Here is a 27,202-nt window from a genome sequence, read left to right on the forward strand (position 1 = left end):
TTTTCCAGGTGAGGGTGCAGTCCGGGTAGCCTTTGGCAATAGCCGAGGAGTTGCGGCGAGTCGGGGAGGGAGGGAGGAGCGAGGGTCCACTCAGGTTTCAGCAATGCCACGTGGCCTGTCTCCTCTTACCTCAGGTATAGCCTGCGACGGTGACATCAGCCTCGGAGCGCGGCCGAAGCGTGCAGCGTGAGGTCCCCTGCCATCTTAGGAGATGGTGAGTACAAGAATTGTAGTGGGCCACGTGCTGCTAAGTTCAGGCCTTGACAGGTTTTTTTTAATCGTAGCTGACTAAGAGACAACAGCCCGGCGACGGCAGGAGCTTCCCGGACGGTGAGCGGCCTTCTTTTGCACCTGAGGAGCATTCGCATCCCTGGATGTCCGAGAGATAAGTTGAGGGGATGCAAGCGGGGTGTCGGGTCGGGGCTCGCCCCAAGGGAATATTGAGTCAGCTTCAGAGATGAGGATGTCTAAGAAGGGGCCCCTTTAGGCCCCCTAAAGGGAAAGTCTCCCCTTTGATCACAGCGCTGAGGCGTGCCAGGCAGAGCGGTCCCAGTGCACGTTGTGTAGCTTGTCTCCTGCGTGTTCTGTCTCTACTGGGTGTCTCGTGTCTTCTGCCTTAGCCCTTCGATGTGCCTGCGGTCATTCTTCTCGCCGAGAGTTTTCTCTCCTCGTCGCTTCCCCGCATTTGTCATCTGCTGTGTCACGGGTGCCTGTGTGGGTTTTCTCAGGAGGTGCTCTGCCCTGCTGCGCCGTCTGGCATATAGGTGTAATAGGACAGGGTCTGGGGACTTGAAATTTGTAATGTAGGGTGTAGTTTGGCCTCTAGATGGTATTCCTAGATTGACACAGGATGGCTGTAGCTGTTAAGTTCCTGTGCACCGCTTTGACTTTTGTCATCGCTTTCTTTCAGATGCAGACAGATTAAATCTGTGGCAGAGCCCCCTGCACCGGGTGAGGGGGTTCCCGCAGGAAGGTGAGTTGCTGTTTGTGTTTGCAGGGCGAGTGTAAATGGTGGCTATGTTTACAGCATTGTTCTTTGTTTTTAGGAGGTTAAGCTGGATAGCAGCAGTCAAAGTGAGTTGAGCAAGGTAAGCGGTGAGTGGTGGAAAGAAAAAGTTGTCATTCTTTGGGTGTCAAGTTCTGGTACAGCTCTAAGCATCCGTTGTCATTTGTGTGTTTTAGGTGGTCTGCTTGTATTCTCCGAGCCTCCTTGCTGCCAGACCTGGCTCGCCACCCTTGTGAGCCCTCTGAAAATATTATGGGACTATTCGACCGAGCCTTCACTTTTTCCGTTCGAAGGGTCTTTCTGAGCAGCCTTTGGCAACGGCTGAGGAGTTGCATCGAGTCAGGGAGGAGGAGGAGGAGTGAGGGTCTGCTCAAGTCTCAGCAATGCCGCATCACCTTGTCTCCTCCTAATCAAGGTATACCTTGCAACGACAGTGTCAGTATCGGAGAGTGGCCAAAGCGTGCGGCCCGAGGACCCTGGCCCTATTAGGAGACGGTGAGCGGCAGAATTGTCGGGTTTTGGCTGAGGTGCCACTAAGTTCATACACTGATGTTTGTTCGGTTTTCTTTGTTGTAGCTGACTAAGAGAGAACAGCCCGGTGACAGCAGGAGCTTCTCGGATGGCGAGGCGGCCTTCTTTTGTGCCCGAGGCAGACGTCTGAGAGATAAGTCAAGGCTTGTGACCCACAGATGGGGTGACAGCAGAGTGTCGAGTTGGGACTCGCCAGGAGGGATTTTTGAGTCAGGTTTGGAGGTAGGGATACCCAAGAAGGGGACCCTTAGGCCAACATAAAGGGAAAATCTTAATTTTGATCACAATGCCCAGGTGTGCAGGGCAGAGCAGTCCTGGTGCATGTCACTTGTCTATTGTGTGTTCTCTGTCTTTTGGGCATCTCGTGTCACAGGTCTTTTGTCTTAGCCCTCTGAGCTGCTCATTGCAAAGGCTGGGCGTTATTCTTAGCATCTCTGCTCTTGGTGTTCCTCAGTGTGGTGCTGATACCATTGATCCTTTGACTCTTGAGCTTGGAACTTCATCAGAATCGCGTCTCTTTAGCAACGTTGAGTCGGGTGTCTTTTCAGGTCTTGTTCTGAGCTGCATCGACAGCTGTGCACCACAACGATCCGTTATAGGGGATGAGGACTTGTAAGAATGCGAAGACAGCTAGAGGATTCCGCCCGTACAATTCTCGGGCATCCATCTTTGCGGTTCTTGGATTAAGTCTTTCTGTTAGCGTCCTCTTCTGCCAGGGTTCTTGGAGCCTTGTCGGCTCACCGCCGGTCTTGCCTAGGTCATCTCATTGCTCATTCTCTTGGTCCTTGTGCTCATCTAGCCCAGAGTTTTCTCTCCTAGTTGCGTCCCCTTGTTTGTCATCTCCTGTGTCACGGGTGCCTGCTCGGGTTTGTCCCGGAGCTGCTCTGCCCTGCTGCACAGCCTGGTGTATGGATGTAATAGGACAAGGCCCGGGGACTTGAAATTTGTAGTGTAGAGTGTAGTTTGGCCTCTAGATGGCATTCCTAGATTGACACAGGATTGTCGGAGCTGTTAAGTTCTCGTGCAGCACTTTGACTTTTGTCAGCACTTTCTTGCAGATGCCGATGGATTAAATCCATGGCAGAGCGCCCCACACCGGCTGAGGGGGTTCCCACATGAAGGTCAGTCACCGTTTGTGTTTGTAGGGCAAGGGTAAATGGTGGCTGTGTTACAGCCTAGTTCTCTGTCTTCATTTTTAGGAGGTAAAGCCACATCTCAGCAGTCAAGGTCAAGTGAGTGAGGTAAGCGGTGACCGGCAGAAAGAAAAAGTTGTTATTGCTCGGGTGCCAGGTTCTGGTGCAGCTCTTAACATCCATTGTCATTTGTGTGTTTCAGGCGGTCCACTTGTATTACACTGTACCCCCTCGCCTACTGGCCGACGTACCCCGCTTGCCGTCCTTGTGAGCCCTCCGCAAGTATCACGGGACTCTGCGATGAAGCCTTGACCTTTTCCATGTGAAGGCAATGGCTGAGGAGGTGCGGTGAGTCAGGGAGGGAGGGAAGAGGAGCCAAGGTCTGTTAAAGTTTCAGCGGTGCCACAGTGCCTTGTCTCCTCTTATCTTAGGTATGCGCCGCGATGACGGCGTTAGTCTTGGAGCATGGCCGAAGCGTGGGGCCCCGAGGAGCCCGGCCCTCTTAGTAGACAGTGAGTAGAGAAATTGTTGGGTTTTGGCCGACATGCCACTACGTTCACCCCTTAATGTTTGGTTCTCTTTATGGTAGCCGACTAAGAGACAATGGCCCAGCGATGGCTGGAACTTCCCAGATGGTGAGGCGGCCTTCTCTCACACCTGATGCAGATTTGCATGCCCGGACATCTGAGAGATAAGTCGAGGGCTATGCCCCACGGAGGGGATGAGAGCGGGGTGCCTGGTCAGGAGTCGCCCAGAGGGATTTTTGAATTAGCTCTTGAGATGGGGCTGTCCAAGAAAGGGCCCCTTAGGCCACATAATGGGAAAGTCTCATTTTTGATCACAATGCTGAGGCGCGTACGGCAGAGCAGTCCAGTGTGTGTTGCCTTACTCGTCTATCGTGTCTTCTGTGTCTTTTGGGCATTTCACATTGCACATCATTTTCCTTAGCCCTTTGAGGTGCCTTTGTGGTCATTCTTCTTGCAGTGAATTTTCTCTCCTTGTTGCTCCCCCTTGTTTGTCATCTCCTGTTGTTGCTGGGGCCTATGTGGGTTTGGCCCGGAGCTGCTCTGCCCTGCTGCATAGTCTGGAGTATAGGTGTGATAGGACAAGGCCTGGGGACTTGAAATTTGTAATGTAGGCTGTAGTTGGACTCTAGATTGTATTGTTAGATTGACACAAGGTGGCTGGAGCTGCTAAGTTATCGTGCAGGACTCTGACTTTTGTCATCACTTTCTTTCAGATGCAGATGGATTAACTCTGTGGCAGAGCACCCCACACCGGGAGAGGGGCTTCCTGCAGGAAGGTGACGCACTGTTTGTTTTGGCAGGGCAAGTGTAAATGGTGGCTATGTTACAGCCTAGTTGTCTGGTTTTATTTTTAGGAGGTAAAGCCAGATAGCAGCAGTCAATGTCAAGTGAGTGAGGTAAGCAGTGACGGGTGGAAAGAAAATGTTGTTATTGCTTGGGTGCCAAGTTCCGGTGCAGCTCTTAACATCCAATGTCAATTTGTGCGTTTTAGGCGGTCTATTTGTATTATGCCAAACCCCCTCACCGACCAGCTGACATACCCGGCTCGCTCTCCTTGTGAGCCATCCCCAAGTATCACTGGACTCTGAGAAGAAGCCGTTACCTTTTCCATTTGAAGGTGTTCTCTGTGTTGCCTTTGGCAATGGCCGAGGAGGTGGGGTGAGTCAGGGAGGGGAGGGAGGGTGTAGCGAGGGTCCATTCAAGTTTCTGCAATGGCACATCACCTTGTCTCCTCTTAACTCAGGTGACCCCTGCGACGGCAGCGTCGGCCTCGAAGCATGGCCAAAGCGTGTGGCCTGAGAACCCCTGCCATCTTAGGAGATGGTGAGTACAGGAACCGTAGGCTTTTGGCCCACGTGCCACTAAGTTCAGGCCTTAAAGTTTGGGTTTTTTTTCTATCGCAGCCGCCCAAGAGACAACAGCCCGATGACGACAGGAGGTTCCCGGCCGGCGAGGAGGCCTTCTTTTGCGCCCGAGGAGGATTCGCAGCCTGGGCTTCAGAGAGGTAAGTCGAGGGCTAAGACCCACAGAGGGGATGAAAGCGGGGTCTTGGGTCGGGACTCGCCAGGAGGGATTTTTGAGTCGGCTTTGGAGACGGGGATACCCAAGAAGGGGCCCCTTAGTCCCCATAAAGGGACAGTCTCACTTTTGTTCACAAGGCTAAAATGTGCAGAGCAGAGGAATCATGGTGCATGTCATGTTACTTGTCTATTGTGCGTTCTCCGTCCTTTGGGCATCTTGTGTCATCTGCCTTAGCCCTTCGATGTGCTTGCGGTTGTTCTTCTTGCTGAGAGTTTTCTCTCCTCGTCATGTCCCCTTGTTTATTTGCTGTATCACGGGTGCCTGCATGGGTTTAGCCTGGAGCTGCTCTGCCCTGCTGCATAGCCTGGCCTATAAGTGTAATAGGACAGGGCCCCGGGACATGAAATTTGTAATGTAGGGTGTAGTTTGACCTCTAGATGGCATTCTGTGATTGACACAGGATGGCTGGAGCTGTTAAGTTCTCATGCAGCACTGTGGCTTTCGTCATCACTTTCTTGCAGATGCAGAAGGGTTAAATCCATGGCAGGGCGCCCTATATGGGGTGAGGGGGTTCCTGCAGGGAAGTTAGTCACAGTTTGTCTTTGTATGGCACATGTAAATGGTGGCTGTTACAGCAGTGTTCTGTGTCTTTATTTTTAGGAGGTAAAGCCAGATAGTAGCAGTCAAGGTGAAGTGAGCACGGTAAGCGGTGACCGGTGGAAAGAAAAAGTTGTTATTCCTTGGGTGCCAAGTTCTGGTACAGCTCTAAGCATCCATTGTCATTTGTGTGTTTCAGGTGGTCCCCTTGTATTACGCTGAAACCCCTCGCCAACCAGCCGACGGACCCGGTTTGCTGCCCTCGTGAGCCCTCTGGAAGTATTACACTGAAGTCATTATATTTTCCATTCGAAGGTACCACCGGGTAGCCTTTGGCAACGGCCGAGGAGTTGCGGCAAGTCGGGGAGGGAGGGAGGGAGGAGGAGCGAGGGTCCACTCAGGTTTTAGCAGTGCCGCATCACCTCGTCTCCTCTTAACCCAGGTATACCCTGTGATGACAGCGTCGGCCTCCAAGCTTGGCCAAAGCATGCGACCCGAGGACACTGGCTTTCTTAGGAAATGGTGAGTTGCAGAATTGTTGGGGTTTGGCCAATGTGCGACAAAGTTCCTGTACTGATGTTTGGTTTTCTTTAATGTAGCCATCTAAGAGCAAACAGCCTGGCGAGGGCAGGAGCTTCCAGGATGGTGAGGCGGTCTTCTTTTGCGTTCCAGGTGGATTCACATCCCCAGATGTCTAAGAGATAAGTCAAGGGGATGAAAGCGGAGTATCGAGTTGGGGCTCTCTGGGAGGGATTTTTGAGTCAGCTTTGGAGATGGGGATACCCAAGAAGGGGCCCCTTAGAGCCCGCATAATGGGAAAGTCTCACATTTGATCACAATGCTGAGGTGCACAGGGCAGAGCGGTCCCAGTGCATGTTGGGTCACTTGTCTATTGTATATTGTGTCTTTTGGGCATCTTGTGTCACAGGTCTTTTACCTTAGCCCTTCGATGTGCTTGCAGTCATGCTTTCTGCCGAGAGTTCTCTCTCCTCTTGGCATCCTCTTGTTTGTCATCTCCTGTTAGGAGACGGTGAGGGGCAGAATTGACGGGTTTTGGCTGAGGTGCCACTAAGTTCATGCACTGATGTTTTTTGCTTTTGTTTATTGTAGCTGACCAAGAGATAACCAACCCGGTGAAGGCACAAGCTGCCTGCATGGTGAGGCGGCCTTCTTTTGCACCCTAGGCAGATTGACATCCCCTGACATCCAGGAGATAAGTTGAGGCCTGCGACCCACAGAGGTATTAAGGGACTCTGCGACGAAGCCTTTAGCTTTTTCATGTGAAGGTACCGTCCGGGAAGCCTTCGGCAACGGCCGAGGACTTGCAGTGAGTTGCGGAGGGAGGGAGGAGCGAGGGCCCTCTCAAGTTTAGGCGATGCCGCATCACCTTGTCTCCTCTTAACCCAGGTATACCCTGCGATGATGGCGATGGCGTTGGCCTCGGAGGTTGGCCAAAGCGTGCGGCCCGAGGAACACGGCCTTCTTAGGAGACGGTGAGTGGCAGAACTGATGGGTTTTGGCTGAGGTTCCACTAAGTTCATGCACTGATGTTTTTTGCTTTTGTTTATTGTAGCTGACCAAGAGATAACCAGCCCGATGAAGACATGAGGTTCCTGCCTGGCGAAGTGGCCTTCTTTTGCACCCGAGGCAGACTGATATCCTCAGACATCCAGGAGATAAGTCGAGGCCTGCGACCCACAGAGGGGGTGAAAGCGGGGTGTCGAGTTGGGACTCACCGGGAGGTATTTTTGAGTCAGATTTGGAGGCGGGGATACCCAAGAAGGGGCCCCTTAGGCCCCATAAAGCAAAAGTCTTGGATTTGATCACGGTGCTGAGGTGCGCAGGGCAGAGCGGTCCCGGTACATGTCACTAGTCTATTGTGCGTTCTCTGTCTTTTGTGCATCTTGTGTCGCAGGTCTTTTGCCTTAGCCCTTTGAGATGCTTATCGCAAACGCTGGGCATTATTCTTAGCGTCTCTGTTCTTGGTGTTCCTCAGTGCGGTGCTGATACCATTGATCCTTTGACTCGTGAGCTTGGAGGTGCATCAGCATCACGTCTCTCTTCAGCGACATTGAGTCGGGTGTCTTTTCAGGTCTTGTTCTGAGCTGCATCGACAGCTGTGCACTGCAACGATCCATTATAGGGGATGAGGACTTGTAAGAATACGAAGATAGCTAGAGGATTCCGCCCGTCCAATTCTCGGGCATCCGTCTTTGCAGTTCTTGGAATAAGTCCTTCTGTTATCATCCTCTTCTGCCAGGGTTCGTGCAACCTCCTTGGCTCCCCGTCGGTCTCGCCTAGGTCATCTCATTCCTCATTTGCTCGGTCCTTGTGATCATCTAGCCCAGAGTTTTCTCTCTTTGTTGCATCCCCTTGTTTGTCATCTCCTGTGTCACGGGTGCCTGCGTGGGTTTGGCCCAGAGCTGCTCTGCCCTGTTGCATACCCTGGCATATAGGTGTAATAGAACAAGGCCCAAGGCCTTTAAATCTGTAATGTAGGGTGTAGTCTGGCCTCTAGATGATATTCCGAGATTGACACAAGATGGCTGGAGCTGTTAAGTTCTCATGCAGCCCTTTGACTTTTGTCATCACTTTCTTGCAGAGGCAGATGGATTAGAATCCATGGCAGAGCGCCCCATACCGGGTGAGGGGGTTCCCACATGAAGGTCAGTCACCGTTTGTGTTTGCAGAGCAAGTGTATATGGTGGCTGTGTTACAGCATTGTTCTTTGTCCTTGTTCTTAGGAGGAGATAAAGCCAGATCTCAGCAGTCAAGGTCAAGTGAACGAGGTAAGAAGTCCCTGGTGGTAAGAACCACGTGTTATTCCTTGGGTGCCAAGTTCTGGTACAGCTCTAAGCATCCATTGTCATTTGTGTGTTTCAGGCGGTCCACTTGTAGTACACCAAAACCCCTCACCGACCGGCCGCCGGATGTGTCTCACCGCCCTCGTGAGTACTCTGCAAGTATCGTGGGACTCTGCGACGAAGCCTTTACCTTTTCCATGTGAAGGTACTGTCCGGGTGGCCTTTGGCAACGGCCGAGGAGTTGCGGCAAGTCGGGGAGGGAGGAGGGGATGGAGGGAGGGAGGGAGGAGGAGCGAGGGCCTACTCAAGTTTCAGTCATGCCACATCAGCTCGTCTCCACTCAACCCAGGTATGCCCTGTGATGATGGCGTTGGCCTCGGAGCTTGGCTGAAGCGTGTGGCCCGAGGACCCTGGCCTTTTTAGGAGACAGTGAGTAGTGGAATTGTTGGGTTTTGGCCGGTGTGCCACTAAGCTCGTGTACTGATGTTCGGTTTTCTTTATTGTAGCTGACTGAGAGACAACAGCCTGGCAATGGCAGGAGCTTCTGGGACGGCGGGAGGCGGCCTTCTTTTGCTCCCCAGGAAGATTCACATCCCCAGACGTCCGAGAGATAAGTTGAGGGATATGACCCACGGAGGGAATGAAAGCGGCGTGTCGGGTCGGGGCTCTCTGGGAGGGAGTTTTGAGTCAGCTTTGGAGATGGGGATACCCAAGAAGGGGCGCCTTAGCCCGCATAATGGAAAACTCTCACGTTTGATCACAATGCTGAGGTGCGCAGGGCAGAGCAGTCCCAGTGCGTGTTGCGTCGCTTGTCTATTGTGTACGCCGTGTCTTTTGGGTGTCTTGTGTCACAGGTCTTTTGCCTTAGCCCTTCGATGTGCTTGCAGTCATGCTTTCCGCCAAGAGTTCTCTCTCCTCTTGGCATCCTCTTGTTTGTCATCTCCTGTGTCACGAGTGCCTGCATGGGTTTGGCCTAGAGTTGCTCTGCCCTGCTGCATAGCCTGGCCTCTAGGTGTATTAGAACAAGGCCCAAGGCCTTTAAATCTGTAATGTAGGGTGTAGTTTGGCCTCTAGATGATATTCCTAGATTGACACAAGATGGCTGGAGCTGTTAAGTTCTCGTGCAGCCCTTTGACTTTTGTCATCACTTTCTTGCAGATGCAGACGGATTAGAATCCTTGGCAGAGCGCCCCATACCGGGTGAGGGGGTTCCCGCATTGTTGGGGAAGATGAAACAGGAAAGCCTCGGAAATATGATTGCCTGACAAAAGATTTTGGGAATATGAAAACTACAGGCAACATCGAAATGAAAGCCACTTTTGAAATACCAGGTCTTAGTTACTGAACAACTAGAAAACAATGGTATGGCCGACTGAAGTAATCCCCTCTTGATGGAACAATACCCTCTGCTTGCAAACAGGTCCAAGGGTCAGAGCAGACCCTACTAGCTCAGCAGAAGGGGTCCAAAGAGTAGTTTTTAGAAGTTAAGATGTAACACTCTATGGTAATATAAGAACTCTTATAGGCTGTATGTAAATGCTATAGGATTTGTATCTTGTATTAGATTGGTTAGTGACAATTAGAATATTCAGTGCAGAAGATGATTTATTGTATTGTAACCAGGACTTCAGACATTCTCATTCTCAATTCTCACTCTCTCTCTTCTACTCATTCTCATTCTCATTCTCACTCTCTCTCTTCTACTCATTCTCATTATCACTTCTATTCATTCCTCTCTTCCACTTCTACTCTTGCTCCTACTCTCTCTCTCTCTCTCTCTCACCCGTTCACTCTCTTGCTCTCTTGGGCCTGCTCAGAGCTGAGTCTACCAGCTCTGAGCAGTGCCCCAATACCCACGCCCTTTACAATAAACCGACTGTGTCCCAAGACCTGCCTATAGAGATCTCTCGTCTCCATCCGTCACCGTCTACGTCCGGCCGTCCCGACTGGACCCCAGAACCCCCGTAACCTACACCGCATGAAGGTCAGTCACCGTTTGTGTTTGCAGAGCAAGTGTGTATGGTGGCTGTGTTACAGCATTGTTCTTTGTCCTTGTTCTTAGGAGGAGATAAAGCCAGATCTCAGTAGTCAAGGTCAAGTGAACGAGGTAAGAAGTCCCTGGTGGTAAGAACCACTTGTTATTCCTTGGGTGCCAAGTTCTGGTACAGCTCTAAGCATCCATTGTCATCTGTGTGTTTTAGATGGTCCACCTGTAGTACGCCAAAACCCCTCGCCGCCGGCTGACAGACCTGGCTTGCCGCCCTCGTGAGCCCTCCAGAAATATTAAGGGACTCTGCCACGAAGCCTTTAGCTTTTCAATGTGACGGTACCATCCAGGAAGCCTTTGGCAACGGCCGAGGACTTGCAGTGAGTTGCGGAGGGAGGGAGGAGCGAGGGCCCCCTCAAGTTTTGGCGATGTCGCATCACCTTGTCTCCTCTTAACCCAGGTATACCCTGCGACGATGGTGTTGGCCTCGGAGGTTGGCCAAAGTGTGCGGCCCAAGGACCGCGGCCTTCTTAGGAGATGGTGAGGGGCAGAACTGACAGGTTTTGGCTGAGGTGCCACTAAGTTCATGCGCTGATGTTCGTTTGCTTTTGTTTATTGTAGCTGACCAAGAGATAACCAGCCCGATGAAGACATGAGGTTTCCGCCTGGCGAGGTGGCCTTCTTTTGCACCCAAGGCAGACTGATATCCTCAGACATCCAGGAGATAAGTCGAGGCCTGCGACCCACAGAGGGGGTGAAAGCGGGGTGTCGAGTTGGGACTCACCGGGAGGTATTTTTGAGTCAGATTTGGAGGCGGGGATAGCCAAGAAGGGGCCCCTTAGGCCCCATAAAGCAAAAGTCTTGGTTTTGATCACGGTGCCGAGGTGCGCAGGGCAGAGCGGTCCCGGTACGTGTCACTAGTCTATTGTGCGTTCTCTGTCTTTTGTGCATCTTGTGTCGCAGGTCTTTTGCCTTAGCCCTTTGAGATGCTTATCGCAAACGCTGGGCATTATTCTTAGCGTCTCTGTTCTTGGTGTTCCTCAGTGCGGTGCTGATACCATTGATCCTTTGACTCGTGAGCTTGGAGGTGCATCAGCATCACGTCTCTCTTCAGCGACATTGAGTCGGGTGTCTTTTCAGGTCTTGTTCTGAGCTGCATCGACAGCTGTGCACTGCAACGATCCATTATAGGGGATGAGGACTTGTAAGAATACGAAGATAGCTAGAGGATTCCGCCCGTCCAATTCTCGGGCATCCGTCTTTGCAGTTCTTGGAATAAGTCCTTCTGTTATCATCCTCTTCTGCCAGGGTTCGTGCAACCTCCTTGGCTCCCCGTCGGTCTCGCCTAGGTCATCTCATTCCTCATTTGCTCGGTCCTTGTGATCATCTAGCCCAGAGTTTTCTCTCTTTGTTGCATCCCCTTGTTTGTCATCTCCTGTGTCACGGGTGCCTGCGTGGGTTTGGCCCAGAGCTGCTCTGCCCTGTTGCATACCCTGGCATATAGGTGTAATAGAACAAGGCCTAAGGCCTTTAAATCTGTAATGTAGGGTGTAGTCTGGCCTCTAGATGATATTCCGAGATTGACACAAGATGGCTGGAGCTGTTAAGTTCTCGTGCGGCCCTTTGACTTTTGTCATCACTTTCTTGCAGATGCAGAAGGATTAAATCCTTGGCAGAGCGTCCCATACAGGGTGAGGGGGTTCCCGCAGGAAGGTCGGTCACCGTTTGTGTTTGCAGAGTAGGTGTATATGGTGGCTGTGTTACAGCATTGTTCTTTGTCCTTGTTCTTAGGAGGAGATAAAGCCAGATCTCAGCAGTCAAGGTCAAGTGAACGAGGTAAGAAGTCCCTGGTGGTAAGAACCACTTGTTATTCCTTGGGTGCCAAGTTCTGGTACAGCTCTAAGCATCCATTGTCATTTGTGTGTTTCAGGCGGTCCACTTGTAGTACACCAAAACCCCTCACCGACCGGCCGACGGATGTGTCTCACCGCCCTCGTGAGTCCTCTGCAAGTGTCATGGGACTCTGCGACGAAGTCTTTACCTTTTCCATGTAAAGTTACCGTCTGGGTGGCCTTTGGCAATGGCCGAGGAGTTGCGGCAAGTCGGGGAGGGAGGGAGGGATGGAGGGAGGGAGGGATGGAGGGAGGAGGAGCGAGGGCCCACTCAAGTTTCAGTAATGCCACATTAGCTCGTCTCCACTCAACCCAGGTATACCCTGTGATGACGGCGTTGGCCTCGGAGCTTGGCTGAAGCGTGCGGCCCGAGGACCCTGGCCTTTTTAGGAGACAGTGAGTAGTGGAATTGTTGGGTTTTGGCCGACGTGCCACTAAGCTCGTGTACTGATGTTCGGTTTTCTTTATTGTAGCTGACTGAGAGACAACAGCCTGGCAATGGCAGGAGCTTCTGGGACGGCGGGAGGCGGCCTTCTTTTGCTCCCCAGGAAGATTCACATCCCCAGACGTCCGAGAGATAAGTTGAGGGATATGACCCACGGAGGGAATGAAAGCGGCGTGTCGGGTCGGGGCTCTCTGGGAGGGAGTTTTGAGTCAGCTTTGGAGATGGGGATACCCAAGAAGGGGCGCCTTAGCCCGCATAATGGAAAACTCTCACGTTTGATCACAATGCTGAGGTGCGCAGGGCAGAGCAGTCCCAGTGCGTGTTGCGTCGCTTGTCTATTGTGTACGCCGTGTCTTTTGGGTGTCTTGTGTCACAGGTCTTTTGCCTTAGCCCTTCGATGTGCTTGCAGTCATGCTTTCCGCCGAGAGTTCTCTCTCCTCTTGGCATCCTCTTGTTTGTCATCTCCTGTTAGGAGACGGTGAGGGGCAGAATTGACGGGTTTTGGCTGAGGTGCCACTAAGTTCATGCACTGATGTTTTTTGCTTTTGTTTATTGTAGCTGACCAAGAGATAACCAACCCGGTGAAGGCACAAGCTGCCTGCATGGTGAGGCGGCCTTCTTTTGCACCCTAGGCAGATTGACATCCCCTGACATCCAGGAGATAAGTTGAGGCCTGCGACCCACAGAGGTATTAAGGGACTCTGCGACGAAGCCTTTAGCTTTTTCATGTGAAGGTACCGTCCGGGAAGCCTTCGGCAACGGCCGAGGACTTGCAGTGAGTTGCGGAGGGAGGGAGGAGCGAGGGCCCTCTCAAGTTTAGGCGATGCCGCATCACCTTGTCTCCTCTTAACCCAGGTATACCCTGCGATGATGGCGATGGCGTTGGCCTCGGAGGTTGGCCAAAGCGTGCGGCCCGAGGAACACGGCCTTCTTAGGAGACGGTGAGTGGCAGAACTGATGGGTTTTGGCTGAGGTTCCACTAAGTTCATGCACTGATGTTTTTTGCTTTTGTTTATTGTAGCTGACCAAGAGATAACCAGCCCGATGAAGACATGAGGTTCCTGCCTGGCGAAGTGGCCTTCTTTTGCACCCGAGGCAGACTGATATCCTCAGACATCCAGGAGATAAGTCGAGGCCTGCGACCCACAGAGGGGGTGAAAGCGGGGTGTCGAGTTGGGACTCACCGGGAGGTATTTTTGAGTCAGATTTGGAGGCGGGGATACCCAAGAAGGGGCCCCTTAGGCCCCATAAAGCAAAAGTCTTGGATTTGATCACGGTGCTGAGGTGCGCAGGGCAGAGCGGTCCCGGTACATGTCACTAGTCTATTGTGCGTTCTCTGTCTTTTGTGCATCTTGTGTCGCAGGTCTTTTGCCTTAGCCCTTTGAGATGCTTATCGCAAACGCTGGGCATTATTCTTAGCGTCTCTGTTCTTGGTGTTCCTCAGTGCGGTGCTGATACCATTGATCCTTTGACTCGTGAGCTTGGAGGTGCATCAGCATCACGTCTCTCTTCAGCGACATTGAGTCGGGTGTCTTTTCAGGTCTTGTTCTGAGCTGCATCGACAGCTGTGCACTGCAACGATCCATTATAGGGGATGAGGACTTGTAAGAATACGAAGATAGCTAGAGGATTCCGCCCGTCCAATTCTCGGGCATCCGTCTTTGCAGTTCTTGGAATAAGTCCTTCTGTTATCATCCTCTTCTGCCAGGGTTCGTGCAACCTCCTTGGCTCCCCGTCGGTCTCGCCTAGGTCATCTCATTCCTCATTTGCTCGGTCCTTGTGATCATCTAGCCCAGAGTTTTCTCTCTTTGTTGCATCCCCTTGTTTGTCATCTCCTGTGTCACGGGTGCCTGCGTGGGTTTGGCCCAGAGCTGCTCTGCCCTGTTGCATACCCTGGCATATAGGTGTAATAGAACAAGGCCCAAGGCCTTTAAATCTGTAATGTAGGGTGTAGTCTGGCCTCTAGATGATATTCCGAGATTGACACAAGATGGCTGGAGCTGTTAAGTTCTCATGCAGCCCTTTGACTTTTGTCATCACTTTCTTGCAGAGGCAGATGGATTAGAATCCATGGCAGAGTGCCCCATACCGGGTGAGGGGGTTCCCACATGAAGGTCAGTCACCGTTTGTGTTTGCAGAGCAAGTGTATATGGTGGCTGTGTTACAGCATTGTTCTTTGTCTTTGTTCTTAGGAGGAGATAAAGCCAGATCTCAGCAGTCAAGGTCAAGTGAACGAGGTAAGAAGTCCCTGGTGGTAAGAACCACGTGTTATTCCTTGGGTGCCAAGTTCTGGTACAGCTCTAAGCATCCATTGTCATTTGTGTGTTTCAGGCGGTCCACTTGTAGTACACCAAAACCCCTCACCGACCGGCCGCCGGATGTGTCTCACCGCCCTCGTGAGTACTCTGCAAGTATCGTGGGACTCTGCGACGAAGCCTTTACCTTTTCCATGTGAAGGTACTGTCCGGGTGGCCTTTGGCAACGGCCGAGGAGTTGCGGCAAGTCGGGGAGGGAGGAGGGGATGGAGGGAGGGAGGGAGGAGGAGCGAGGGCCTACTCAAGTTTCAGTCATGCCACATCAGCTCGTCTCCACTCAACCCAGGTATGCCCTGTGATGATGGCGTTGGCCTCGGAGCTTGGCTGAAGCGTGTGGCCCGAGGACCCTGGCCTTTTTAGGAGACAGTGAGTAGTGGAATTGTTGGGTTTTGGCCGGTGTGCCACTAAGCTCGTGTACTGATGTTCGGTTTTCTTTATTGTAGCTGACTGAGAGACAACAGCCTGGCAATGGCAGGAGCTTCTGGGACGGCGGGAGGCGGCCTTCTTTTGCTCCCCAGGAAGATTCACATCCCCAGACGTCCGAGAGATAAGTTGAGGGATATGACCCACGGAGGGAATGAAAGCGGCGTGTCGGGTCGGGGCTCTCTGGGAGGGAGTTTTGAGTCAGCTTTGGAGATGGGGATACCCAAGAAGGGGCGCCTTAGCCCGCATAATGGAAAACTCTCACGTTTGATCACAATGCTGAGGTGCGCAGGGCAGAGCAGTCCCAGTGCGTGTTGCGTCGCTTGTCTATTGTGTACGCCGTGTCTTTTGGGTGTCTTGTGTCACAGGTCTTTTGCCTTAGCCCTTCGATGTGCTTGCAGTCATGCTTTCCGCCAAGAGTTCTCTCTCCTCTTGGCATCCTCTTGTTTGTCATCTCCTGTGTCACGAGTGCCTGCATGGGTTTGGCCTAGAGTTGCTCTGCCCTGCTGCATAGCCTGGCCTATAGGTGTATTAGAACAAGGCCCAAGGCCTTTAAATCTGTAATGTAGGGTGTAGTTTGGCCTCTAGATGATATTCCTAGATTGACACAAGATGGCTGGAGCTGTTAAGTTCTCGTGCAGCCCTTTGACTTTTGTCATCACTTTCTTGCAGATGCAGACGGATTAGAATCCTTGGCAGAGCGCCCCATACCGGGTGAGGGGGTTCCCGCATTGTTGGGGAAGATGAAACAGGAAAGCCTCGGAAATATGATTGCCTGACAAAAGATTTTGGGAATATGAAAACTACAGGCAACATCGAAATGAAAGCCACTTTTGAAATACCAGGTCTTAGTTACTGAACAACTAGAAAACAATGGTATGGCCGACTGAAGTAATCCCCTCTTGATGGAACAATACCCTCTGCTTGCAAACAGGTCCAAGGGTCAGAGCAGACCCTACTAGCTCAGCAGAAGGGGTCCAAAGAGTAGTTTTTAGAAGTTAAGATGTAACACTCTATGGTAATATAAGAACTCTTATAGGCTGTATGTAAATGCTATAGGATTTGTATCTTGTATTAGATTGGTTAGTGACAATTAGAATATTCAGTGCAGAAGATGATTTATTGTATTGTAACCAGGACTTCAGACATTCTCATTCTCAATTCTCACTCTCTCTCTTCTACTCATTCTCATTCTCATTCTCACTCTCTCTCTTCTACTCATTCTCATTATCACTTCTATTCATTCCTCTCTTCCACTTCTACTCTTGCTCCTACTCTCTCTCTCTCTCTCTCTCACCCGTTCACTCTCTTGCTCTCTTGGGCCTGCTCAGAGCTGAGTCTACCAGCTCTGAGCAGTGCCCCAATACCCACGCCCTTTACAATAAACCGACTGTGTCCCAAGACCTGCCTATAGAGATCTCTCGTCTCCATCCGTCACCGTCTACGTCCGGCCGTCCCGACTGGACCCCAGAACCCCCGTAACCTACACCGCATGAAGGTCAGTCACCGTTTGTGTTTGCAGAGCAAGTGTGTATGGTGGCTGTGTTACAGCATTGTTCTTTGTCCTTGTTCTTAGGAGGAGATAAAGCCAGATCTCAGTAGTCAAGGTCAAGTGAACGAGGTAAGAAGTCCCTGGTGGTAAGAACCACTTGTTATTCCTTGGGTGCCAAGTTCTGGTACAGCTCTAAGCATCCATTGTCATCTGTGTGTTTTAGATGGTCCACCTGTAGTACGCCAAAACCCCTCGCCGCCGGCTGACAGACCTGGCTTGCCGCCCTCGTGAGCCCTCCAGAAATATTAAGGGACTCTGCCACGAAGCCTTTAGCTTTTCAATGTGACGGTACCATCCGGGAAGCCTTTGGCAACGGCCGAGGACTTGCAGTGAGTTGCGGAGGGAGGGAGGAGCGAGGGCCCCCTCAAGTTTTGGTGATGTCGCATCACCTTGTCTCCTCTTAACCCAGGTATACCCTGCGACGATGGTGTTGGCCTCGGAGGTTGGCCAAAGTGTGCGGCCCAAGGACCGCGGCCTTCTTAGGAGATGGTGAGGGGCAGAACTGACAGGTTTTGGCTGAGGTGCCACTAAGTTCATGCGCTGATGTTCGTTTGCTTTTGTTTATTGTAGCTGACCAAGAGATAACCAGCCCGATGAAGACATGAGGTTTCCGCCTGGCGAGGTGGCCTTCTTTTGCACCCAAGGCAGACTGATATCCTCAGACATCCAGGAGATAAGTCGAGGCCTGCGACCCACAGAGGGGGTGAAAGCGGGGTGTCGAGTTGGGACTCACCGGGAGGTATTTTTGAGTCAGATTTGGAGGCGGGGATAGCCAAGAAGGGGCCCCTTAGGCCCCATAAAGCAAAAGTCTTGGTTTTGATCACGGTGCCGAGGTGCGCAGGGCAGAGCGGTCCCGGTACGTGTCACTAGTCTATTGTGCGTTCTCTGTCTTTTGTGCATCTTGTGTCGCAGGTCTTTTGCCTTAGCCCTTTGAGATGCTTATCGCAAACGCTGGGCATTATTCTTAGCGTCTCTGTTCTTGGTGTTCCTCAGTGCGGTGCTGATACCATTGATCCTTTGACTCGTGAGCTTGGAGGTGCATCAGCATCACGTCTCTCTTCAGCGACATTGAGTCGGGTGTCTTTTCAGGTCTTGTTCTGAGCTGCATCGACAGCTGTGCACTGCAACGATCCATTATAGGGGATGAGGACTTGTAAGAATACGAAGATAGCTAGAGGATTCCGCCCGTCCAATTCTCGGGCATCCGTCTTTGCAGTTCTTGGAATAAGTCCTTCTGTTATCATCCTCTTCTGCCAGGGTTCGTGCAACCTCCTTGGCTCCCCGTCGGTCTCGCCTAGGTCATCTCATTCCTCATTTGCTCGGTCCTTGTGATCATCTAGCCCAGAGTTTTCTCTCTTTGTTGCATCCCCTTGTTTGTCATCTCCTGTGTCACGGGTGCCTGCGTGGGTTTGGCCCAGAGCTGCTCTGCCCTGTTGCATACCCTGGCATATAGGTGTAATAGAACAAGGCCTAAGGCCTTTAAATCTGTAATGTAGGGTGTAGTCTGGCCTCTAGATGATATTCCGAGATTGACACAAGATGGCTGGAGCTGTTAAGTTCTCGTGCGGCCCTTTGACTTCTGTCATCACTTTCTTGCAGATGCAGAAGGATTAAATCCTTGGCAGAGCGTCCCATACAGGGTGAGGGGGTTCCCGCAGGAAGGTCGGTCACCGTTTGTGTTTGCAGAGTAGGTGTATATGGTGGCTGTGTTACAGCATTGTTCTTTGTCCTTGTTCTTAGGAGGAGATAAAGCCAGATCTCAGCAGTCAAGGTCAAGTGAACGAGGTAAGAAGTCCCTGGTGGTAAGAACCACTTGTTATTCCTTGGGTGCCAAGTTCTGGTACAGCTCTAAGCATCCATTGTCATTTGTGTGTTTCAGGCGGTCCACTTGTAGTACACCAAAACCCCTCACCGACCGGCCGACGGATGTGTCTCACCGCCCTCGTGAGTCCTCTGCAAGTGTCATGGGACTCTGCGACGAAGTCTTTACCTTTTCCATGTAAAGTTACCGTCTGGGTGGCCTTTGGCAATGGCCGAGGAGTTGCGGCAAGTCGGGGAGGGAGGGAGGGATGGAGGGAGGGAGGGATGGAGGGAGGAGGAGCGAGGGCCCACTCAAGTTTCAGTAATGCCACATTAGCTCGTCTCCACTCAACCCAGGTATACCCTGTGATGACGGCGTTGGCCTCGGAGCTTGGCTGAAGCGTGCGGCCCGAGGACCCTGGCCTTTTTAGGAGACAGTGAGTAGTGGAATTGTTGGGTTTTGGCCGACGTGCCACTAAGCTCGTGTACTGATGTTCGGTTTTCTTTATTGTAGCTGACTGAGAGACAACAGCCTGGCAATGGCAGGAGCTTCTGGGACGGTGGGAGGCGGCCTTCTTTTGCTCCCCAGGAAGATTCACATCCCCAGACGTCCGAGAGATAAGTTGAGGGATATGACCCACGGAGGGAATGAAAGCGGCGTGTCGGGTCGGGGCTCTCTGGGAGGGAGTTTTGAGTCAGCTTTGGAGATGGGGATACCCAAGAAGGGGCGCCTTAGCCCGCATAATGGAAAACTCTCACGTTTGATCACAATGCTGAGGTGCGCAGGGCAGAGCAGTCCCAGTGCGTGTTGCGTCGCTTGTCTATTGTGTACGCCGTGTCTTTTGGGTGTCTTGTGTCACAGGTCTTTTGCCTTAGCCCTTCGATGTGCTTGCAGTCATGCTTTCCGCCGAGAGTTCTCTCTCCTCTTGGCATCCTCTTGTTTGTCATCTCCTGTTAGGAGACGGTGAGGGGCAGAATTGACGGGTTTTGGCTGAGGTGCCACTAAGTTCATGCACTGATGTTTTTTGCTTTTGTTTATTGTAGCTGACCAAGAGATAACCAACCCGGTGAAGGCACAAGCTGCCTGCATGGTGAGGCGGCCTTCTTTTGCACCCTAGGCAGATTGACATCCCCTGACATCCAGGAGATAAGTTGAGGCCTGCGACCCACAGAGGTATTAAGGGACTCTGCGACGAAGCCTTTAGCTTTTTCATGTGAAGGTACCGTCCGGGAAGCCTTCGGCAACGGCCGAGGACTTGCAGTGAGTTGCGGAGGGAGGGAGGAGCGAGGGCCCTCTCAAGTTTAGGCGATGCCGCATCACCTTGTCTCCTCTTAACCCAGGTATACCCTGCGATGATGGCGATGGCGTTGGCCTCGGAGGTTGGCCAAAGCGTGCGGCCCGAGGAACACGGCCTTCTTAGGAGACGGTGAGTGGCAGAACTGATGGGTTTTGGCTGAGGTTCCACTAAGTTCATGCACTGATGTTTTTTGCTTTTGTTTATTGTAGCTGACCAAGAGATAACCAGCCCGATGAAGACATGAGGTTCCTGCCTGGCGAAGTGGCCTTCTTTTGCACCCGAGGCAGACTGATATCCTCAGACATCCAGGAGATAAGTCGAGGCCTGCGACCCACAGAGGGGGTGAAAGCGGGGTGTCGAGTTGGGACTCACCGGGAGGTATTTTTGAGTCAGATTTGGAGGCGGGGATACCCAAGAAGGGGCCCCTTAGGCCCCATAAAGCAAAAGTCTTGGATTTGATCACGGTGCTGAGGTGCGCAGGGCAGAGCGGTCCCGGTACATGTCACTAGTCTATTGTGCGTTCTCTGTCTTTTGTGCATCTTGTGTCGCAGGTCTTTTGCCTTAGCCCTTTGAGATGCTTATCGCAAACGCTGGGCATTATTCTTAGCGTCTCTGTTCTTGGTGTTCCTCAGTGCGGTGCTGATACCATTGATCCTTTGACTCGTGAGCTTGGAGGTGCATCAGCATCACGTCTCTCTTCAGCGACATTGAGTCGGGTGTCTTTTCAGGTCTTGTTCTGAGCTGCATCGACAGCTGTGCACTGCAACGATCCATTATAGGGGATGAGGACTTGTAAGAATACGAAGATAGCTAGAGGATTCCGCCCGTCCAATTCTCGGGCATCCGTCTTTGCAGTTCTTGGAATAAGTCCTTCTGTTATCATCCTCTTCTGCCAGGGTTCGTGCAACCTCCTTGGCTCCCCGTCGGTCTCGCCTAGGTCATCTCATTCCTCATTTGCTCGGTCCTTGTGATCATCTAGCCCAGAGTTTTCTCTCTTTGTTGCATCCCCTTGTTTGTCATCTCCTGTGTCACGGGTGCCTGCGTGGGTTTGGCCCAGAGCTGCTCTGCCCTGTTGCATACCCTGGCATATAGGTGTAATAGAACAAGGCCCAAGGCCTTTAAATCTGTAATGTAGGGTGTAGTCTGGCCTCTAGATGATATTCCGAGATTGACACAAGATGGCTGGAGCTGTTAAGTTCTCATGCAGCCCTTTGACTTTTGTCATCACTTTCTTGCAGAGGCAGATGGATTAGAATCCATGGCAGAGCGCCCCATACCGGGTGAGGGGGTTCCCACATGAAGGTCAGTCACCGTTTGTGTTTGCAGAGCAAGTGTATATGGTGGCTGTGTTACAGCATTGTTCTTTGTCCTTGTTCTTAGGAGGAGATAAAGCCAGATCTCAGCAGTCAAGGTCAAGTGAACGAGGTAAGAAGTCCCTGGTGGTAAGAACCACGTGTTATTCCTTGGGTGCCAAGTTCTGGTACAGCTCTAAGCATCCATTGTCATTTGTGTGTTTCAGGCGGTCCACTTGTAGTACACCAAAACCCCTCACCGACCGGCCGCCGGATGTGTCTCACCGCCCTCGTGAGTACTCTGCAAGTATCGTGGGACTCTGCGACGAAGCCTTTACCTTTTCCATGTGAAGGTACTGTCCGGGTGGCCTTTGGCAACGGCCGAGGAGTTGCGGCAAGTCGGGGAGGGAGGAGGGGATGGAGGGAGGGAGGGAGGAGGAGCGAGGGCCTACTCAAGTTTCAGTCATGCCACATCAGCTCGTCTCCACTCAACCCAGGTATGCCCTGTGATGATGGCGTTGGCCTCGGAGCTTGGCTGAAGCGTGTGGCCCGAGGACCCTGGCCTTTTTAGGAGACAGTGAGTAGTGGAATTGTTGGGTTTTGGCCGGTGTGCCACTAAGCTCGTGTACTGATGTTCGGTTTTCTTTATTGTAGCTGACTGAGAGACAACAGCCTGGCAATGGCAGGAGCTTCTGGGACGGCGGGAGGCGGCCTTCTTTTGCTCCCCAGGAAGATTCACATCCCCAGACGTCCGAGAGATAAGTTGAGGGATATGACCCACGGAGGGAATGAAAGCGGCGTGTCGGGTCGGGGCTCTCTGGGAGGGAGTTTTGAGTCAGCTTTGGAGATGGGGATACCCAAGAAGGGGCGCCTTAGCCCGCATAATGGAAAACTCTCACGTTTGATCACAATGCTGAGGTGCGCAGGGCAGAGCAGTCCCAGTGCGTGTTGCGTCGCTTGTCTATTGTGTACGCCGTGTCTTTTGGGTGTCTTGTGTCACAGGTCTTTTGCCTTAGCCCTTCGATGTGCTTGCAGTCATGCTTTCCGCCAAGAGTTCTCTCTCCTCTTGGCATCCTCTTGTTTGTCATCTCCTGTGTCACGAGTGCCTGCATGGGTTTGGCCTAGAGTTGCTCTGCCCTGCTGCATAGCCTGGCCTCTAGGTGTATTAGAACAAGGCCCAAGGCCTTTAAATCTGTAATGTAGGGTGTAGTTTGGCCTCTAGATGATATTCCTAGATTGACACAAGATGGCTGGAGCTGTTAAGTTCTCGTGCAGCCCTTTGACTTTTGTCATCACTTTCTTGCAGATGCAGACGGATTAGAATCCTTGGCAGAGCGCCCCATACCGGGTGAGGGGGTTCCCGCATTGTTGGGGAAGATGAAACAGGAAAGCCTCGGAAATATGATTGCCTGACAAAAGATTTTGGGAATATGAAAACTACAGGCAACATCGAAATGAAAGCCACTTTTGAAATACCAGGTCTTAGTTACTGAACAACTAGAAAACAATGGTATGGCCGACTGAAGTAATCCCCTCTTGATGGAACAATACCCTCTGCTTGCAAACAGGTCCAAGGGTCAGAGCAGACCCTACTAGCTCAGCAGAAGGGGTCCAAAGAGTAGTTTTTAGAAGTTAAGATGTAACACTCTATGGTAATATAAGAACTCTTATAGGCTGTATGTAAATGCTATAGGATTTGTATCTTGTATTAGATTGGTTAGTGACAATTAGAATATTCAGTGCAGAAGATGATTTATTGTATTGTAACCAGGACTTCAGACATTCTCATTCTCAATTCTCACTCTCTCTCTTCTACTCATTCTCATTCTCATTCTCACTCTCTCTCTTCTACTCATTCTCATTATCACTTCTATTCATTCCTCTCTTCCACTTCTACTCTTGCTCCTACTCTCTCTCTCTCTCTCTCTCACCCGTTCACTCTCTTGCTCTCTTGGGCCTGCTCAGAGCTGAGTCTACCAGCTCTGAGCAGTGCCCCAATACCCACGCCCTTTACAATAAACCGACTGTGTCCCAAGACCTGCCTATAGAGATCTCTCGTCTCCATCCGTCACCGTCTACGTCCGGCCGTCCCGACTGGACCCCAGAACCCCCGTAACCTACACCGCATGAAGGTCAGTCACCGTTTGTGTTTGCAGAGCAAGTGTGTATGGTGGCTGTGTTACAGCATTGTTCTTTGTCCTTGTTCTTAGGAGGAGATAAAGCCAGATCTCAGTAGTCAAGGTCAAGTGAACGAGGTAAGAAGTCCCTGGTGGTAAGAACCACTTGTTATTCCTTGGGTGCCAAGTTCTGGTACAGCTCTAAGCATCCATTGTCATCTGTGTGTTTTAGATGGTCCACCTGTAGTACGCCAAAACCCCTCGCCGCCGGCTGACAGACCTGGCTTGCCGCCCTCGTGAGCCCTCCAGAAATATTAAGGGACTCTGCCACGAAGCCTTTAGCTTTTCAATGTGACGGTACCATCCAGGAAGCCTTTGGCAACGGCCGAGGACTTGCAGTGAGTTGCGGAGGGAGGGAGGAGCGAGGGCCCCCTCAAGTTTTGGCGATGTCGCATCACCTTGTCTCCTCTTAACCCAGGTATACCCTGCGACGATGGTGTTGGCCTCGGAGGTTGGCCAAAGTGTGCGGCCCAAGGACCGCGGCCTTCTTAGGAGATGGTGAGGGGCAGAACTGACAGGTTTTGGCTGAGGTGCCACTAAGTTCATGCGCTGATGTTCGTTTGCTTTTGTTTATTGTAGCTGACCAAGAGATAACCAGCCCGATGAAGACATGAGGTTTCCGCCTGGCGAGGTGGCCTTCTTTTGCACCCAAGGCAGACTGATATCCTCAGACATCCAGGAGATAAGTCGAGGCCTGCGACCCACAGAGGGGGTGAAAGCGGGGTGTCGAGTTGGGACTCACCGGGAGGTATTTTTGAGTCAGATTTGGAGGCGGGGATAGCCAAGAAGGGGCCCCTTAGGCCCCATAAAGCAAAAGTCTTGGTTTTGATCACGGTGCCGAGGTGCGCAGGGCAGAGCGGTCCCGGTACGTGTCACTAGTCTATTGTGCGTTCTCTGTCTTTTGTGCATCTTGTGTCGCAGGTCTTTTGCCTTAGCCCTTTGAGATGCTTATCGCAAACGCTGGGCATTATTCTTAGCGTCTCTGTTCTTGGTGTTCCTCAGTGCGGTGCTGATACCATTGATCCTTTGACTCGTGAGCTTGGAGGTGCATCAGCATCACGTCTCTCTTCAGCGACATTGAGTCGGGTGTCTTTTCAGGTCTTGTTCTGAGCTGCATCGACAGCTGTGCACTGCAACGATCCATTATAGGGGATGAGGACTTGTAAGAATACGAAGATAGCTAGAGGATTCCGCCCGTCCAATTCTCGGGCATCCGTCTTTGCAGTTCTTGGAATAAGTCCTTCTGTTATCATCCTCTTCTGCCAGGGTTCGTGCAACCTCCTTGGCTCCCCGTCGGTCTCGCCTAGGTCATCTCATTCCTCATTTGCTCGGTCCTTGTGATCATCTAGCCCAGAGTTTTCTCTCTTTGTTGCATCCCCTTGTTTGTCATCTCCTGTGTCACGGGTGCCTGCGTGGGTTTGGCCCAGAGCTGCTCTGCCCTGTTGCATACCCTGGCATATAGGTGTAATAGAACAAGGCCTAAGGCCTTTAAATCTGTAATGTAGGGTGTAGTCTGGCCTCTAGATGATATTCCGAGATTGACACAAGATGGCTGGAGCTGTTAAGTTCTCGTGCGGCCCTTTGACTTCTGTCATCACTTTCTTGCAGATGCAGAAGGATTAAATCCTTGGCAGAGCGTCCCATACAGGGTGAGGGGGTTCCCGCAGGAAGGTCGGTCACCGTTTGTGTTTGCAGAGTAGGTGTATATGGTGGCTGTGTTACAGCATTGTTCTTTGTCCTTGTTCTTAGGAGGAGATAAAGCCAGATCTCAGCAGTCAAGGTCAAGTGAACGAGGTAAGAAGTCCCTGGTGGTAAGAACCACTTGTTATTCCTTGGGTGCCAAGTTCTGGTACAGCTCTAAGCATCCATTGTCATTTGTGTGTTTCAGGCGGTCCACTTGTAGTACACCAAAACCCCTCACCGACCGGCCGACGGATGTGTCTCACCGCCCTCGTGAGTCCTCTGCAAGTGTCATGGGACTCTGCGACGAAGTCTTTACCTTTTCCATGTAAAGTTACCGTCTGGGTGGCCTTTGGCAATGGCCGAGGAGTTGCGGCAAGTCGGGGAGGGAGGGAGGGATGGAGGGAGGGAGGGATGGAGGGAGGAGGAGCGAGGGCCCACTCAAGTTTCAGTAATGCCACATTAGCTCGTCTCCACTCAACCCAGGTATACCCTGTGATGACGGCGTTGGCCTCGGAGCTTGGCTGAAGCGTGCGGCCCGAGGACCCTGGCCTTTTTAGGAGACAGTGAGTAGTGGAATTGTTGGGTTTTGGCCGACGTGCCACTAAGCTCGTGTACTGATGTTCGGTTTTCTTTATTGTAGCTGACTGAGAGACAACAGCCTGGCAATGGCAGGAGCTTCTGGGACGGCGGGAGGCGGCCTTCTTTTGCTCCCCAGGAAGATTCACATCCCCAGACGTCCGAGAGATAAGTTGAGGGATATGACCCACGGAGGGAATGAAAGCGGCGTGTCGGGTCGGGGCTCTCTGGGAGGGAGTTTTGAGTCAGCTTTGGAGATGGGGATACCCAAGAAGGGGCGCCTTAGCCCGCATAATGGAAAACTCTCACGTTTGATCACAATGCTGAGGTGCGCAGGGCAGAGCAGTCCCAGTGCGTGTTGCGTCGCTTGTCTATTGTGTACGCCGTGTCTTTTGGGTGTCTTGTGTCACAGGTCTTTTGCCTTAGCCCTTCGATGTGCTTGCAGTCATGCTTTCCGCCGAGAGTTCTCTCTCCTCTTGGCATCCTCTTGTTTGTCATCTCCTGTTAGGAGACGGTGAGGGGCAGAATTGACGGGTTTTGGCTGAGGTGCCACTAAGTTCATGCACTGATGTTTTTTGCTTTTGTTTATTGTAGCTGACCAAGAGATAACCAACCCGGTGAAGGCACAAGCTGCCTGCATGGTGAGGCGGCCTTCTTTTGCACCCTAGGCAGATTGACATCCCCTGACATCCAGGAGATAAGTTGAGGCCTGCGACCCACAGAGGTATTAAGGGACTCTGCGACGAAGCCTTTAGCTTTTTCATGTGAAGGTACCGTCCGGGAAGCCTTCGGCAACGGCCGAGGACTTGCAGTGAGTTGCGGAGGGAGGGAGGAGCGAGGGCCCTCTCAAGTTTAGGCGATGCCGCATCACCTTGTCTCCTCTTAACCCAGGTATACCCTGCGATGATGGCGATGGCGTTGGCCTCGGAGGTTGGCCAAAGCGTGCGGCCCGAGGAACACGGCCTTCTTAGGAGACGGTGAGTGGCAGAACTGATGGGTTTTGGCTGAGGTTCCACTAAGTTCATGCACTGATGTTTTTTGCTTTTGTTTATTGTAGCTGACCAAGAGATAACCAGCCCGATGAAGACATGAGGTTCCTGCCTGGCGAAGTGGCCTTCTTTTGCACCCGAGGCAGACTGATATCCTCAGACATCCAGGAGATAAGTCGAGGCCTGCGACCCACAGAGGGGGTGAAAGCGGGGTGTCGAGTTGGGACTCACCGGGAGGTATTTTTGAGTCAGATTTGGAGGCGGGGATACCCAAGAAGGGGCCCCTTAGGCCCCATAAAGCAAAAGTCTTGGATTTGATCACGGTGCTGAGGTGCGCAGGGCAGAGCGGTCCCGGTACATGTCACTAGTCTATTGTGCGTTCTCTGTCTTTTGTGCATCTTGTGTCGCAGGTCTTTTGCCTTAGCCCTTTGAGATGCTTATCGCAAACGCTGGGCATTATTCTTAGCGTCTCTGTTCTTGGTGTTCCTCAGTGCGGTGCTGATACCATTGATCCTTTGACTCGTGAGCTTGGAGGTGCATCAGCATCACGTCTCTCTTCAGCGACATTGAGTCGGGTGTCTTTTCAGGTCTTGTTCTGAGCTGCATCGACAGCTGTGCACTGCAACGATCCATTATAGGGGATGAGGACTTGTA

General features: G+C 51.9%; 3 long non-coding RNA genes across 4 annotated transcripts; all 3 read left to right on the forward strand.

Moving 5' to 3' along the window:
• Positions 1-8,070: 8,070 nt before the first annotated feature.
• On the forward strand, positions 8,071-12,343 carry LOC125326683. Its single transcript, XR_007203935.1, has 3 exons — positions 8,071-8,104; positions 8,199-8,324; positions 12,315-12,343. It is a non-coding gene; the product is annotated as an uncharacterized LOC125326683 (long non-coding RNA).
• A 1,203-nt stretch (positions 12,344-13,546) lies between these two features.
• LOC125326691 lies at positions 13,547-14,667 on the forward strand. Of its 2 annotated transcripts, none has more exons than XR_007203944.1 (3): positions 13,547-13,633; positions 14,494-14,557; positions 14,636-14,667. It is a non-coding gene; the product is annotated as an uncharacterized LOC125326691 (long non-coding RNA). The 2 variants fall into 2 exon arrangements; XR_007203943.1 differs by lacking the exon at positions 13,547-13,633 and adding an exon at positions 14,102-14,152.
• A 3,817-nt stretch (positions 14,668-18,484) lies between these two features.
• LOC125326684 lies at positions 18,485-25,495 on the forward strand. Its single transcript, XR_007203936.1, has 3 exons — positions 18,485-18,518; positions 21,351-21,476; positions 25,467-25,495. It is a non-coding gene; the product is annotated as an uncharacterized LOC125326684 (long non-coding RNA).
• Positions 25,496-27,202: the final 1,707 nt, after the last annotated feature.

The sequence above is a fragment of the Corvus hawaiiensis genome, chromosome 5 (genome assembly GCF_020740725.1).
Source record: "Corvus hawaiiensis isolate bCorHaw1 chromosome 5, bCorHaw1.pri.cur, whole genome shotgun sequence".
In the NCBI taxonomy this organism is placed as follows: domain Eukaryota; kingdom Metazoa; phylum Chordata; class Aves; order Passeriformes; family Corvidae; genus Corvus; species Corvus hawaiiensis.